Here is a 13,250-nt window from a genome sequence, read left to right as displayed (position 1 = left end):
CACAGGTAACACACTGTCATATATATATACACACACACAGGTAACACACTGTCATATATATACACACACACACAGGTAACACACAGGTAACACACTGTCATATATATATACACACACACAGGTAACACACTGTCATATATAAACACACACACACAGGTAACACACAGGTAACACACTGTCATATATATATACACACACACAGGTAACACACTGTCATATATATACACACACACACAGGTAACACACTGTCATATATATACACACACACACAGGTAACACACAGGTAACACACTGTCATATATATATACACACACACAGGTAACACACTGTCATATATATATACACACACACACAGGTAACACACAGGTAACACACTGTCATATATAAACACACACACACAGGTAACACACAGGTAACACACTGTCATATATATATACACACACACAGGTAACACACTGTCATATATATACACACACACACAGGTAACACACAGGTAACACACTGTCATATATATATACACACACACAGGTAACACACTGTCATATATATATACACACACACACAGGTAACACACAGGTAACACACTGTCATATATATATACACACACACAGGTAACACACTGTCATATATATACACACACACACAGGTAACACACAGGTAACACACTGTCATATATATATACACACACACAGGTAACACACTGTCATATATATATACACACACACACAGGTAACACACAGGTAACACACTGTCATATATATATACACACACACATGTAACACACTGTCATATATAAACACACACACACAGGTAACACACTGTCATATATATATACACACACACAGGTAACACACTGTCATATATATACACACACACACAGGTAACACACAGGTAACACACTGTCATATATATATACACACACACAGGTAACACACTGTCATATATATATACACACACACAGGTAACACACTGTCATATATATACACACACACACAGGTAACACACAGGTAACACACTGTCATATATATATACACACACACAGGTAACACACTGTCATATATAAACACACACACACAGGTAACACACAGGTAACACACTGTCATATATATATACACACACACAGGTAACACACTGTCATATATATACACACACACACAGGTAACACACTGTCATATATATACACACACACACAGGTAACACACAGGTAACACACTGTCATATATATATACACACACACAGGTAACACACTGTCATATATATATACACACACACACAGGTAACACACAGGTAACACACTGTCATATATAAACACACACACACAGGTAACACACAGGTAACACACTGTCATATATATATACACACACACAGGTAACACACTGTCATATATATACACACACACACAGGTAACACACAGGTAACACACTGTCATATATATATACACACACACAGGTAACACACTGTCATATATATATACACACACACACAGGTAACACACAGGTAACACACTGTCATATATATATACACACACACACAGGTAACACACAGGTAACACACTGTCATATATATATACACACACACACAGGTAACACACAGGTAACACACTGTCATATATATATACACACACACACAGGTAACACACTGTCATATATATATACACACACACACAGGTAACACACAGGTAACACACTGTCATATATATATACACACACACACAGGTAACACACTGTCATATATATATACACACACACACAGGTAACACACTGTCATATATATACACACACACACAGGTAACACACTGTCATATATATACACACACACACACAGGTAACACACTGTCATATATATACACACACACACAGGTAACACACTGTCATATATATACACACACACACAGGTAACACACAGGTAACACACTGTCATATATATATACACACACACAGGTAACACACTGTCATATATATATACACACACACACAGGTAACACACAGGTAACACACTGTCATATATATATACACACACACACAGGTAACACACAGGTAACACACTGTCATATATATATACACACACACACAGGTAACACACAGGTAACACACTGTCATATATATATACACACACACACAGGTAACACACTGTCATATATATATACACACACACACAGGTAACACACAGGTAACACACTGTCATATATATATACACACACACACAGGTAACACACTGTCATATATATATACACACACACACAGGTAACACACTGTCATATATATACACACACACACAGGTAACACACTGTCATATATATACACACACACACACAGGTAACACACTGTCATATATATACACACACACACAGGTAACACACTGTCATATATATACACACACACACAGGTAACACACTGTCATATATATACACACACACACAGGTAACACACTGTCACACACACACAGGCAGTGGAGAACTGTGACAATAGGACCTAGGCCTTCAGAGGGAACAAAGATCTTCCAATAGATTGTATCAAAGGCAAAATATATATATCATAAAAAGAAGAGAACATAGCGTCACTGCGATGTGATATCGTCTGTATTCGGACCCTTGTAGTGAAGGAGGAGCAGCGATTTAAGATGACGTTATGAATGAACAGTCTGCAGCACCCGGCCTCACCCTACTAGAATATGAAGTCAAATGTCTGCTGTTTGCTGATGATCTGGTGCTTCTGTCCTCAACCAAGGAGGGCCTACAGCAGCACCTAGATATTCTGCACAGATTCTGTCAGACCTGGGCCCTGAAAGTAAATCTCAGTAAGACCAAAATAATGGTGTTCCAAAAAAGGTCCAGTCACCAGGAACACAAATACAAATTCCATCTAGACACTGTTGCCCTAGAGCACACAAAAAACGATACATACCTTGGCCTAAACATCAGCGCCACAGGTAACTTCCACAAAGCTGTGAACGATCTGAGAGACCAGGCAAGAAGGACATTCTATGCCATCAAAAGGAACATAAATTTCAACATACCAATTAGGATTTGGCTAAAAATACTTGAATCAGTCATAGAGCCCATTGCCCTTTATGGTTGTGAGGTCTGGGGTCCGCTCACCAACCAAGACTTCACAAAATGGGACAAACACCAAATTGAGACTCTGCATGCAGAATTAGGCCGATACCCACTAATTATCAAAATCCAGAAATCCAGAAATTCTATAACCACCTAAAAGGAAGCGATTCACAAACCTTCCACAACAAAGCCATCACCTACAGAGAGATGAACCTGGAGAAGAGTCCCCTAAGCAAGCTGGTCCTGGGGCTCTGTTCCCAAACACAAACACACCCTACAGAGCCCCAGGACAGCAGCACAATTAGACCCAACCAAATCATGAGAAAACAAAAAGATAACTACTTAACACATTGGAAAGAATTTTTAAAAAACAGAGCAAACTAGAATGCTATTTGGCCCTAAACAGAGAGTACACAGCGGCAGAATACCTGACCACTGTGACTGACCCAAAATTAAGGAAAGCTTTGACTATGTACAGACTCAGTGAGCATAGCCTTGCTATTGAGAAAGGCCGCCGTAGGCAGACATGGCTCTCAAGAGAAGACAGGCTATGTGCTCACTGCCCACAAAATGAGGTGGAAACTGAGCTGCACTTCCTAACCTCCTGCCCAATATATGACCATATTAGAGACACAGATTTCCCTCAGATTACACAGATCCACAAAGAATTCGAAAACAAATCCAATTTTGATAAAATCCCATATCTACTGGGTGAAATACCACAGTGTGACATCAAAGCAGCAAGATTTGTGACCTGTTGCCTCGAGAAAAGGGCAACCAGTGAAGAACAAACACCATTGTAAATACAACCCATATCTATGCTTATTTATTTTATCTTGTGTCCTTTACCATTTGTACATTGTTAAAACACTGTATATATTTAATATGACATTTGTAATGTCTTTGTTGTTTTGAAACTTCTGTATCTGTAATGTTTACTGTTAATTTTTGTTGTTTTTCACTTTATATATTCACTTTGTATGTTGTCTACCTCACTTGCTTTGGCAATGTTAACACATGTTTCCCATGCCAATAAAGCCCTTGAATTGAATTGAATTGAATGAATCAAACAGGCCTGGCCGCTCTTCGGGCACACACAGAGACAGAACCGGCAAGCTACTTTCAGAGGGAAAACTAATGTCCACTGTCATACACACAACTAATTAACCACACACACACACATACACAGGTAAACATATTATAAACACATAATGGGTTGCCCCAATAACTAATTTTCCCTCTCTCTCTCTCTTTCTCTTTCTCTTTCTCTTTCTCTCTCTCTCTCCTCTCTCCCCTCTCTCCTCTCTCTCTCTCCCTCTCCTCTCTCCTCTCTCTCTCTCTCTCTCTCTCTCTCCTCTCTCTCTCCTCTCCCTCTCCTCTGTCCCCTCTCTATATCTCTCCTCCCTCTCCTCTCTCTCTCTCTCTCTCTCTCTCTCTCTCTCTCCTCTCTATATCTCTCCTCCCTCTCCTCTCTCCTCTCTCCTCTCTCCTCCCTCTCCTCTCTCTCTCTATATCTCTCTCCTCTCTCTCTCCCTCTCCTCTCTCCCCTCTCTCTCCCCTCTCTCTCTCTCTCTCCTCTCCCTCTCTCTCCTCCCTCTCCTCTCTCTCTCTCTCTCTCTCCTTCTCCTCTATCTCTCTATATCTCTCCTCCCTCTCCTCTCTCCTCCCTCTCCTCTCTCCTCCCTCTCCTCTCTCTCTCTCCTCCCTCTCCTCTCTCCTCTCTCTCTCCTCTCTCCCCTCTCTCTCTCCACTCTCTATATCTCTCCTCTCTCTCTCCTCTCTCTCCCCTCTCTCTCCCTCTCTCCCCTCTCTTCTCTCCTCTCTCTCTCCTCCCTCTCCTCTCTCTCTCCTCTCTCTCTTTCTCCTCTCTCTCTTTCTCCTCTCTTTCTCCTCTCTCTCTCCTCTCTCTCCTCTCTCTCTCCTCTCTCTCCTCTCTCTCTCCCTCTCTCCTCTCTCTCTCCCTCTCCTCTCTCCCTCCCTCTCCTCTCTCTCTCTATATCTCTCCTCTCTCTCTCCCTCTCCTCTCTCCCCTCTCTCTCCCTCTCTCTCTCTCTCCTCTCCCTCTCTCTCCTCTCCCTCTCATCTGTCCCCTCTCTATATCTCTCCTCCCTCTCCTCTCTCTCTCTCTCTCTCTCTCTCTCTCTCTCTCTCTCCTTCTCCTCTCTCTCTATATATCTCACCTCCCTCTCCTCTCTCCTCTCTCCTCCCTCTCCTCTCTCCTCCCTCTCCTCTCTCTCTCTCCTCCCTCTCCTCTCTCTCTCCCTCTCTCCTCTCTCTCTCCCTCTCCTCTCTCCCCTCCCTCTCCTCTCTCTCTCTCCCTCTCCTCTCTCTCCTCTCTCTCTCCTCCCTCTCCCTCTCTCCTCTCTCTCTCTCCCTCTCCTCTCTCCCCTCTCTCTCTCTCTCCTCTCCCTCTCTCTCCTCCCTCTCCTCTCTCTCTCTCTCTCTCTCCCTTCTCCTCTATCTCTCTATATCTCTCCTCCCTCTCCTCTCTCCTCCCTCTCCTCTCTCCCTCCCTCTCCTCTCTCTCTCTCCTCCCTCTCCTCTCTCCTCTCTCTCTCCTCTCTCCCCTCTCTCTCTCTCTCTCTATATCTCTCCTCTCTCTCTCCTCTCTCTCCCTCTCTCTCCTCTCTCCCCTCTCTTCTCTCCTCTCTCTCTCTCCTCCCTCTCCTCTCTCTCTCCTCTCTCTCTTTCTCCTCTCTCTCTTTCTCCTCTCTTTCTCCTCTCTCTCTCTCTCTCTCTCCTCTCTCTCTCCTCTCTCTCTCCTCCCTCTCCTCTCTCCTCCTCTCTCTCTCCCTCTCTCCTCTCTCTCTCCCTCTCCTCTCTCCCCTCCCTCTCCTCTCTCTCTCTATATCTCTCCTCTCTCTCTCCCTCTCCTCTCTCCCCTCTCTCTCCCTCTCTCTCTCTCTCTCTCCCCTCTCTCTCCTCTCCCTCTCATCTGTCCCCTCTCTATATCTCTCCTCCCTCTCCTCTCTCTCTCTCTCTCTCTCTCTCTCTCTCTCTCTCTCCTTCTCCTCTCTCTCTATATATCTCACCTCCCTCTCCCTCTCTCCTCTCTCCTCCCTCTCCTCTCTCCTCCCTCTCCTCTCTCTCTCTCCTCCCTCTCCTCTCTCTCTCCCTCTCTCCTCTCTCTCTCCCTCTCCTCTCTCCCCTCCCTCTCCTCTCTCTCTCTCCCTCTCCTCTCTCTCCTCTCTCTCTCCTCTCTCCCCTCTCTCCTCTCTCTCTCTCCCTCTCCTCTCTCCTCTCTCTCTCTCTCTCTCTCTCTCTCTCTCCCCTCCCTCTCTCTCCTCTCCCTCTCCTCTGTCCCCTCTCTATATCTCTCCTCCCTCTCCTCTCTCTCTCTCTCTCTCTCTCTCTCTCTCCTCTCTATATCTCTCCTCCCTCTCCTCTCTCCTCCCTCTCCTCTCTCTCCTCTCTCTCCTCTCTCCCCTCTCTATATCTCTCTATATCTCTCCTCTCTCTCCCTCTCCTCTCTCTCCTCTCTCTCCTTTCTCCAGGTGTGAGTCTGTTGGTTCCACCTGGTACTATTCCACAGGGGAAGTTCTATGAAATGTACCTAATTATCAACAAGTCAGAGAAAACTACGTAAGTCTACACAAACACACACTGGTCAAAAGTAGTGCACTGGGGAATAGTGTGTCGTTTGGGACGTAGGCATTTTAAAGTTGACCTTGACCGTCGTTATTTTATTTAACCTTTATTTACTTAGGTTATGGTAAACAGTAATTGGAGAGAGAAAAACAGCACACTGGTATACTCTCTGTGTAGGTTCTAGGTTACTCTCTCCCCTCTCTCTCTCCTCTCTCTCTCTCCCTCTCCTCTCTCTCTCCTCTCTCTCGCTCCTCTCTCTCTCCTCCCTCTCCTTTCTCCCCTCTCTCTCCTCTCTCTCTCCTCCCTCTCCTCTCTCCTCTCTCCCCTCTCTCTCTCTCTCCTCTCTCTCTTTCCCTCTCCTCTCTCTCTCTCTCTCTCTCTTCTCTCTCTCCTCTCTCTCGCTCCTCTCTCTCTCCTCCCTCTCCTTTCTCCCCTCTCTCTCTCCTCTCTCTCTCTCTCCTCCCTCTCCTCTCTCCTCTCTCCCCTCTCTATATCTCTCTCTCCTCTCTCTCTCTCTCCCTCTCCTCTCTCCCCTCTCTATATCTCTCTCTCCTCTCTCTCTCTCTCCCCTCTCTATATCTCTCCTCCCTCTCCTCTCTCCCTCTCCTCTCTCCCCTCTCTATATCTCTCTCTCCTCTCTCTCTCCTCTCTCTCCTCTCTCCCCTCTCTATATCTCTCCCCTCTCTCCCTCTCCTCTCTATTTGCTGAAGGATGTTTTTTTATTTTTTATTTTATTTAACCTTTATTTACTTAGGTTATGGAAAACAGTAATTGGAGAGAGAAAAACAGCACACTGGTATACTCTCTGTGTAGATTCTAGGTTACCATAAAGCAGTGAGATAGTGTTATTACTATGTGTTATTACTATGTGTTATTACTATGTATTATTGCTATGTGTTATTACTATGTGTTATTACTATGTGTTATTACTATGTGTTATTAACATGTTATTACTATGTGTTATTAGCATGTTATTACTATGTGTTATTAACATGTTATTACTATGTGTTATTAACATGTTATTTCTGTGTTATTAACATGTTATTACTGTGTTATTAACATGTTATTACTATGTGTTAGTAACATGTTATTACTATGTGTTATTACTATGTGTTATTAGCATGTTATTACTATGTGTTATTAACATGTTATTACTGTGTTATTAACATGTTATTACTGTGTTATTAACATGTTATTACTATGTGTTATTACTATGTGTTATTAACATGTTATTACTATGTGTTATTACTATGTGTTATTACTATGTGTATTGACATGTTATTACTATGTGTTATTGCTATGTGTTATTACTATGTGTTATTGACATGTTATTACTATGTGTTATTAACATGTTATTACTATGTGTTATTAGCATGTTATTACTATGTGTTATTAACATGTTATTACTGTGTTATTAGCATGTTATTACTGTGTTATTAACATGTTATTACTATGTGTTATTAACATGTTATTACTATGTGTTATTAGCATGTTATTACTATGTGTTATTAACATGTTATTACTGTGTTATTAACATGTTATTACTGTGTTATTAACATGTTATTACTATGTGTTATTACTATGTGTTATTAACATGTTATTACTATGTGTTATTACTATGTGTTATTACTATGTGTATTGACATGTTATTACTATGTGTTATTGCTATGTGTTATTACTATGTGTTATTGACATGTTATTACTATGTGTTATTAACATGTTATTACTATGTGTTATTAGCATGTTATTACTATGTGTTATTAACATGTTATTACTGTGTTATTAGCATGTTATTACTGTGTTATTAACATGTTATTACTATGTGTTATTAACATGTTATTACTATGTGTTATTAGCATGTTATTACTATGTGTTATTAACATGTTATTACTGTGTTATTAACATGTTATTACTGTGTTATTAACATGTTATTACTATGCGTTATTAACATGTTATTACTATGTGTTATTACTATGTGTTATTAACATGTTATTACTGTGTTATTAACATGTTATTACTGTGTTATTAACATGTTATTACTATGTGTTATTAACAGTGTTATTACTATGTGTTACTTCTATGTGTTATTAACATGTTATTACTATGTGTTATTAACATGTTATTACTACATGTTATTACTATGTGTTATTACTATGTGTTATTACTGTGTGTTATTACTATGTGCTATGACTGTGTGTTATTAACTTGTTATTACTATGTGTTATTAGCATGTTATTACTATGTGTTATTACTATGTGTTATTAACATGTTATTACTATATATTATTCTAGGTTACCGTCGGAGGGCAGTCAGACAGTGCTGAGCCCAGTGGTGAGCTGTGGTCCATCAGGCATGCTGCTGAGTCGACCTGTGGTCCTCACTCTGCCACACTGTGCCCAGCTAGATACCCCAACACCAGACTGGACCCTCACCCTCAAAACACAGACACACCAAGGGGCATGGGAGGTGAGACATGAAGCCTAGTCATAAAAAAACATTGTTGGGTGAAACATGGGAAGAGGGATAGAAGGAGGGGGTCAGGGGAGACAGAGAGGAGGGAGGAAAGGAGAGACAGAGAGGAGGGAGGAAAGGAGAGACAGAGAGGAGGGAGGAAAGGAGAGACAGAGAGGAGGGAGGAAAGGAGAGACAGAGAGGAGGGAGGAAAGGAGAGACAGAGAGGAGGGAGGAAAGGGGAGACAGAGAGGAGGGAGGAAAGGAGAGACAGAGAGGAGGGGGTCAGGGGAGACAGAGAGGAGGGAGGAAAGGAGAGACAGAGAGGAGGGGGTCAGGGGAGACAGAGAGGAGGGAGGAAAGGGGAGACAGAGAGGAGGGAGGAAAGGAGAGACAGAGAGGAGGGAGGAAAGGGAGACAGAGAAGAGGGAGGAAATGGGAGACAGAGAGGAGGGAGGAAAGGAGAGATAGAGAGGAGGGAGGAAAGGGAAGACAGAGAGGAGGGAGGAAAGGAGAGACAGAGAGGAGGAAGGAAAGGGGAGGGAGGAAAGGGGAGACAGAGAGGAGGGAGGAAAGGGGAGACAGAGAGGAGGGGGTCAGGGGAGACAGAGAGGAGGGAGGAAAGGGGAGACTGAGAGGAGGGAGGAAAGGAGAGACAGAGAGGAGGGAGGAAAGGAGAGACAGAGAGGAGGGAGGAAAGGGGAGACAGAGAGGAGGGAGGAAAGGAGAGACAGAGAGGAAGGGGTCAGGGGAGACAGAGAGGAGGGAGGAAAGGGGAGACAGAGAGGAGGGAGGAAAGGAGAGACAGAGAGGAGGGAGGAAAGGGGAGACAGAGAGGAGGGAGGAAAGGAGAGACAGAGAGGAGGGAGGAAAGGAGAGACAGAGAGGAGGGAGGAAAGGGGAGACAGAGAGGAGGGAGGAAAGGAGAGACAGAGAGGAGGGGGTCAGGGGAGACAGAGAGGAGGGAGGAAAGGAGAGACAGAGAGGAGGGGGTCAGGGGAGACAGAGAGGAGGGAGGAAAGGGGAGACAGAGAGGAGGGAGGAAAGGAGAGACAGAGAGGAGGGAGGAAAGGGGAGACAGAGAAGAGGGAGGAAATGGGAGACAGAGAGGAGGGAGGAAAGGAGAGATAGAGAGGAGGGAGGAAAGGGAAGACAGAGAGGAGGGAGGAAAGGAGAGACAGAGAGGAGGAAGGAAAGGGGAGGGAGGAAAGGGGAGACAGAGAGGAGGGAGGAAAGGGGAGACAGAGAGGAGGGGGTCAGGGGAGACAGAGAGGAGGGAGGAAAGGGGAGACTGAGAGGAGGGAGGAAAGGAGAGACAGAGAGGAGGGAGGAAAGGAGAGACAGAGAGGAGGGAGGAAAGGGGAGACAGAGAGGAGGGAGGAAAGGAGAGACAGAGAGGAAGGGGTCAGGGGAGACAGAGAGGAGGGAGGAAAGGGGAGACAGAGAGGAGGGAGGAAAGGAGAGACAGAGAGGAGGGAGGAAAGGGGAGACAGAAAGGAGGGAGGAAAGGGGAGACAGAGGGGAGGGAGGAAAGGAGAGACAGAGAGAAAGGAGGAAGAGATACAAAGAGAGAGGGAGAAGGATGAGATATTTAGACTGGAGGGAGGGAGGGTGGAAAGGGGAGAAAGAGAGGAGGGAGGGAGGGAGGGAGGGAGGGAGGGAGGGAGGGAGGGAGGGAGGGAGGGAGGGAGGGAGGGAGGGGGAGGGGGAGGGAGGGAGGGAGGGAGGGTAAATAGACTAGAGGAGACAGAGTGAAACATGTCCATAGTAGACTAGAGGGGAATAGAGATGAAAGAAAATATGGAGGTCACAGAATCAGAAGTTAAGGTATTATGGAAAAATATTGAGATTTACGATGAGAAGTTGGAACATAATCTAGACCTGTTCCCCTGGCCTTCTCCTCTGCTGTCTCTACCAGGCGGGATGCGTTTGTGTGTCCTATACTATCCTATAACCTTGCTCAATTAACTTCCTGCCAATAGTAGGAGTTGACAGTACAGATTATATTCCCCTCTAACCTGTCACTACCTCTATTCTGCTAATAGGAGGTGCTGACGGTGGGGGAGGAGAGTCTATCGTCCCCTGCTACCTCCAGCTAGAGGAGTCGAACTGCCACGTGGTGATGGAGCAGTTGGGGACCTACGGTCTAGTGGGCCAGTCCTGCCCTCCCCAGCCCGCCTGTAAGAGGCTACAGCTGGCCCTGTTCGCCCCCAGAGCCCCCTGTCTCTCCCTGGACTACATCCTGAGGATTTACTGCACACAGGACACGCCACACGCCCTGAGGGTAGGGAGGGAGGGACACACCACACGCCCTGAGGGTAGGGAGGGGAGGGACACGCCACACGCCCTCAGGGTAGGGAGGGAGGGACACACCACACGCCCTGAGGGTAGGGAGGGGAGGGACACGCCACACGCCCTGAGGGTAGGGAGGGAGGGACACACCACATGCCCTGAGGGGAGGGAGGGAGGGACACGCCACACGCCCTGAGGGTAGGGAGGGGAGGGACACGCCCTGAGGGTAGGGAGGGACACGCCACACGCCCTGAGGGTAGGGAGGGACACGCCACACGCCCTGAGGGTAGGGAGGGACACACCACACGCACTGAGGGGAGGGAGGGAGGGACACGCCACACGCCCTGAAGGTAGGGAGGGAGGGACACACCACACGCCCTGAAGGTAGGGAGGGAAGGAGGGACACACCACACGCCCTGAGGGTAGGGAGGGAGGGAGGATGTCTATCTGTCTGTTTCTATGTCTGGCTGGTTCTCTGGCTGGCTGGCTCTGACTGGTTCTGGTACAGGGAGTACCAGTACCAGATCAATGTGGAGCTATATACAGGGAGTACCAGATCAATGTGGAGCTATATACAGGGAGTACCAGTACCAGATCAATGTGGAGCCATATACAGGGAGTACCAGTATCAGATCAATGTGGAGCTATATGCAGGGAGTACCAGTACCAGATCAATGTGGAGCTATATACAGGGAGTACCAGATCAATGTGGAGCTTTATACAGGGAGTACCAGTACCAGATCAATGTGGAGCTATATACAGGAAGTACCAGATCAATGTGGAGCTATATACAGGAAGTACCAGATCAATGTGGAGCTATATACAGGAAGTACCAGATCAATGTAGAGCTATATACAGGAAGTACCAGATCAATGTGGAGCTATATACAGGAAGTACCAGATCAATGTGGAGCTATATACAGGAAGTACCAGATCAATGTGGGGCTATATACAGGGAGTACCAGTACCAGATCAATGTGGAGCTATATACAGGGAGTACCAGATCAATGTGGGGCTATATACAGGGAGTACCAGATCAATGTGGAGCTATATACAGGGAGTACCAGTACCAGATCAATGTGGAGCTATATACAGGAAGTACCAGATCAATGTGGGGCTATATACAGGGAGTACCAGTACCAGATCAATGTGGAGCTATATACAGGAAGTACCAGATCAATGTGGAGCTATATACAGGAAGTACCAGATCAATATGGAGCTATATACAGGAAGTACCAGATCAATGTGGGGCTATATACAGGGAGTACCAGTACCAGATCAATGTGGAGCTATATACAGGGAGTACCAGATCAATGTGGGGCTATATACAGGAAGTACCAGATCAATGTGGAGCTATATACAGGGAGTACCAGATCAATGTGGGGCTATATACAGGAAGTACCAGATCAATGTGGAGCTATATACAGGAAGTACCAGATCAATGTGGAGCTATATACAGGGAGTACCAGATCAATGTGGAGCTATATACAGGAAGTACCAGATCAATGTGGGGCTATATACAGGAAGTACCAGATCAATGTGGAGCTATATACAGGGAGTACCAGATCAATGTGGGGCTATATACAGGGAGTACCAGATCAATGTGGAGCTATATACAGGGAGTACCAGTACCAGATAAATGTGGAGCTATATACAGGGAGTACCAGTACCAGATCAATGTGGAGCTATATACAGGGAGTACCAGTACCAGATCAATGTGGAGCTATATACAGGGAGTACCAGTACCAGATCAATGTGGAGCTATATACAGGAAGTACCAGATCAATGTGGAGCTATATACAGGAAGTACCAGATCAATGTGGAGCTATATACAGGAAGTACCAGATCAATGTGGAGCTATATAC

The 13,250-nt window shown here is 45.3% G+C and overlaps 1 pseudogene; it reads left to right on the top strand.

Moving 5' to 3' along the window:
* Positions 1 to 13,250, top strand: part of LOC121840762 — a 77,941-nt pseudogene that overhangs the window by 50,577 nt on the left and 14,114 nt on the right.

This window comes from Oncorhynchus tshawytscha, linkage group LG25, assembly GCF_018296145.1.
Source record: "Oncorhynchus tshawytscha isolate Ot180627B linkage group LG25, Otsh_v2.0, whole genome shotgun sequence".
Classification (NCBI taxonomy): Eukaryota; Metazoa; Chordata; class Actinopteri; order Salmoniformes; family Salmonidae; genus Oncorhynchus; species Oncorhynchus tshawytscha.
The sequence above is the reverse complement of the archived record's forward strand: the minus strand, read 5'-3'. Positions and strand labels throughout refer to the sequence as shown.